This window comes from Procambarus clarkii, unplaced genomic scaffold, assembly GCF_040958095.1.
Source record: "Procambarus clarkii isolate CNS0578487 unplaced genomic scaffold, FALCON_Pclarkii_2.0 HiC_scaffold_2014, whole genome shotgun sequence".
Taxonomy (NCBI): Eukaryota; Metazoa; Arthropoda; class Malacostraca; order Decapoda; family Cambaridae; genus Procambarus; species Procambarus clarkii.
Window position 1 is genome coordinate 918 of NW_027191035.1, and position 4083 is coordinate 5000.

At 52.2% G+C, this 4083-nt stretch overlaps 2 non-coding genes across 2 annotated transcripts; both read left to right on the top strand.

Moving 5' to 3' along the window:
- The first annotated feature begins 543 nt into the window (after positions 1–543).
- Positions 544–2415, top strand: LOC138362559 (small subunit ribosomal RNA). The gene has a single exon (XR_011227769.1). It is a non-coding gene; the product is annotated as a small subunit ribosomal RNA (ribosomal RNA).
- A 647-nt stretch (positions 2416–3062) lies between these two features.
- On the top strand, positions 3063–3224 carry LOC138362558 (5.8S ribosomal RNA). Its single transcript, XR_011227768.1, has one exon. It is a non-coding gene; the product is annotated as a 5.8S ribosomal RNA (ribosomal RNA).
- The last annotated feature ends 859 nt before the right edge of the window (positions 3225–4083 follow it).

Genomic DNA, 4083 nt, shown 5'->3' on the forward strand with positions numbered 1-4083 from the left:
CTACGACTGCACATCGAGTCAGCTATCGATCGGTCTGTGTGCATGGGAACAGAGCACCAACCTTCTTCCATGTCATGGGAAGGCTGAACAAAAACACTGTGGCGTCGCCTCTCTCCACCAACGAGGAGGCGACAAACCACACGGCACCTCGGATGCATTTCCGACGGTTCCTTTCATATAAAAGGGGTGACGCCGAGGAAAATAAGACTCGCGTCCCTACCAAAACGAAAAAGACCACCACCACCACCTACTCACTTACTACTGCTCCTCCTCCTGTTTTTCCAGCTTGCCGTGTTGAATGACGACAATGACGAGCAGGAGTAATCTCGGCGGGGTAGTTATGATCGTTCGTCCACGCGGAGTAACTGCTCTCCTCCGCCTCTGTTCGTCTAACGTATCGACATAACGCCATACTGTCGGGCTGCTAGAGAGTCCATAGTGAGATTTAACTTGCAAAGCAGGATTAAAACGCAAAACCGAGGGGAGCGAGGGGTGTGTGTGTGTGTGTGTCTTGTGTACTATATATCCGTAGTACTGTTGAGCTACCTGGTTGATCCTGCCAGTAGTCATATGCTTGTCTCAAAGATTAAGCCATGCATGTGTAAGTACAAGCCGAGTTAAGGCGAAACCGCGAATGGCTCATTAAATCAGCTATGTTTCATTGGATCTGTAAACCCACTTACTTGGATAACTGTGGTAATTCTAGAGCTAATACATGCATCACGTCTCTGACCGCAAGGGAAGAGCGCTTTTATTAGTTCAAAACTGGTCGGGCCTCGGTCCGTTAACCCACCCGTGGTGAATCTGAATAACTTTTTGCTGAGCGCACGGTCTCCGCACCGGCGCCGCATCCTTCAAGTGTCTGCCTTATCAGCTTTCGATTGTAGGTTATGCGCCTACAATGGCTATAACGGGTAACGGGGAATCAGGGTTCGATTCCGGAGAGGGAGCCTGAGAAACGGCTACCACATCTAAGGAAGGCAGCAGGCACGCAAATTACCCACTCCCGGCACGGGGAGGTAGTGACGAAAAATAACGATGCGAGACTCATCCGAGGCCTCGCAATCGGAATGAGTACACTTTAAATCCTTTAACGAGGATCTATTGGAGGGCAAGTCTGGTGCCAGCAGCCGCGGTAATTCCAGCTCCAATAGCGTATATTAAAGTTGTTGCGGTTAAAAAGCTCGTAGTTGGATCTCAGTTCCGGACTGACGGTACACCGCCTGGTGCTTACTGTCACGCTCCGAACAGCTAACTAGCCCCGCCGGCTCGCACGGGGTGCTCTTCATCGAGTGTCCCGAGTGGCCGGCACGTTTACTTTGAAAAAATTAGAGTGCTCAGAGCAGGCTACTTTAATGGCCTGAATGTCTATGCATGGAATAATGGAATAGGACCTCGGTTCTATTTTGTTGGTTTTCGGAACCTGAGGTAATGACTAATAGGAACAGGCGGGGGCATTCGTACTGCGACGCTAGAGGTGAAATTCTTGGACCGTCGCAAGACGAACTACTGCGAAAGCATTTGCCAAGGATGTTTTCATTAATCAAGAACGAAAGTTAGAGGTTCGAAGGCGATCAGATACCGCCCTAGTTCTAACCATAAACGATGCCAACTAGCGATCCGCCGGCGTTATTCCCATGACCCGGCGGGCAGCTTCCGGGAAACCAAAGTCTTTGGGTTCCGGGGGAAGTATGGTTGCAAAGCTGAAACTTAAAGGAATTGACGGAAGGGCACCACCAGGAGTGGAGCCTGCGGCTTAATTTGACTCAACACGGGGAACCTCACCAGGCCCAGACACCGGAAGGATTGACAGATTGAGAGCTCTTTCTCGATTCGGTGGGTGGTGGTGCATGGCCGTTCTTAGTTGGTGGAGCGATTTGTCTGGTTAATTCCGATAACGAACGAGACTCTGGCCTATTAACTAGTCGACGGATCTCCAGCAATTGGTGTCCAGTTCGCAACTTCTTCTTAGAGGGATTAGCGGCAATTCTAGCCGCACGAGATTGAGCAATAACAGGTCTGTGATGCCCTTAGATGTTCTGGGCCGCACGCGCGCTACACTGAAGAGATCAACGTGTTCTCCCCCTCCGAGAGGAGCGGGTAACCCGTTCAATCCCCTTCATGATAGGGATTGGGGCTTGCAATTGTTTCCCATGAACGAGGAATTCCCAGTAAGTGCAAGTCATCAGCTTGCGCTGATTACGTCCCTGCCCTTTGTACACACCGCCCGTCGCTACTACCGATTGAATGATTTAGTGAGGCCTTCGGACTGGCGCTCTTGGATGTTCTACCCCTCGCGTCTCGGCGCAAGGGGTTCTCGCCTCGAGCTGACGGAAAGATGTCCAAACTTGATCATTTAGAGGAAGTAAAAGTCGTAACAAGGTTTCCGTAGGTGAACCTGCGGAAGGATCATTACAGTTTGTGACGCGAGAGCTGCAACCATCGGCTCGTCGTCGTCGTTCGAGTATTCTTCAATGCGAAGAAGGCAAGGGTAGCCTTGGGAGCCGCACCCAATTGCCGTGGGAAAGGAGAAAGCGGATAAACGGCGGGGAGATCAACACCCACTGTGAGACAATAACAGGTCTGTGATGTCGGACTGACATGACATGTCAGTCAGTCCGACCGGCGCAGGTCACAGTCCTAGCGCCGTATACTGCTTTAGAGTCGTCTGTTGGGGCTCGCGACACCCGTCACCGACATCTTTCTTCCTTGTCCCCGGTCGCTCAGTGGCTTCCGGCACCCACACCATAGAGAGAAAGCAGCAGGCGAAGACGCTACTGCTCCTCTCGTTGACAGGGCCGGCGCCTGCTACTCTGGCGGCGTCTAGTGCTGGGTTTTCCTTGACACGCTTCCCAGTGGGCCCCTCCCTCCCCGCCTTCACTCTACTGTAAACGTAAATGTACGTGTGCGGCAGAGGAGGAAAAAGGGGAGAGAGAAAAAAAGCATTTTATGTGTCTTCTAACCAAAGTCGGGCTCTTACCAGCCCTATCAAACCCCCCATACATTACGTCCTCCTATGATGGAGTGATAGACGGCCGACAGGCCTTAATAAAAACATATACAACTCTTAACGGTGGATCACTTGGCTCGTGGGTCGATGAAGACCGCAGCTAACTGCGTGTCGGTATGTGAATCGCAAGAATACCAGATACATCGACAAGTCGAACGCACATTGCGGCGGCAGTCCTGATATGTGTACTGTCGCCACTCCTGCGCGAGGGTCGGAATAACATCCATCGGGCGAGTAGCTGTTGCGGCCTCCATATTCTGCTCTTTGGCAGGCTCAACGATGCGCTTTGGCCTGCTCTGGGGAACGACGCCCGCCACTGCCCCCCGAATGAGAAGGCAGGAGGCAAACCGGGAGTCCCCCTAATATTTGACAAACGAGCCCCTAGCACACCTCATCATGCTGTGAAAGAAAGACGCTTTTCGTCCTATTTCTGCAACAGAGGCCTGCCGCCCTTTGAGTGAGAAAACACTCGACGTCTGCTGCGGATCCGATTGTCCCACAGACGTGCAGCAAGCAAAGCCGCCAGTTTCCACCCCTCCGTGGACTGGATGGCACAACACAAGGGTATGGCTAGAGGACCGGGTCGGAAGCGACATGCCATGCGTCGCCGTCCAGAGGTAGTAGTGTGCCAGGGAAATTGAACGCTTGAGGAACCTCCCGCCTATCACACACACTCTCTACGGACCGACTCAACCGGATTTCATTTACTTTGGCCTAGCAGAATTCGAGAGAGAGAAGAAATGGTGCCAATAACGCTCATGAACGAGTAAATTACACCAGTACACAGGTGCATGTATGAGAGAGAGGCGTGTGCGCACAGAAGTAGTGCTATACTACTACTGTTGTTATTATTATTGTTACAATTTCGTTGGCATGTGTGCACCCTAGTGGTAGCCGCTGCCACAGTTGTGGGGCCTATAAGCAACGCTTGCTGAAACCGAAGTGACGGCGTGTCTGGCGCAAGCCGTCAGACGGCCAAATTCGGATTTTCAGTGCGTTGGCTGGGGGACAGTAACAGCCGTGGCATCATCAGCAGCAGCCGCTGTGTTTGTTGCTGGTGTGGTGCGAGGGAG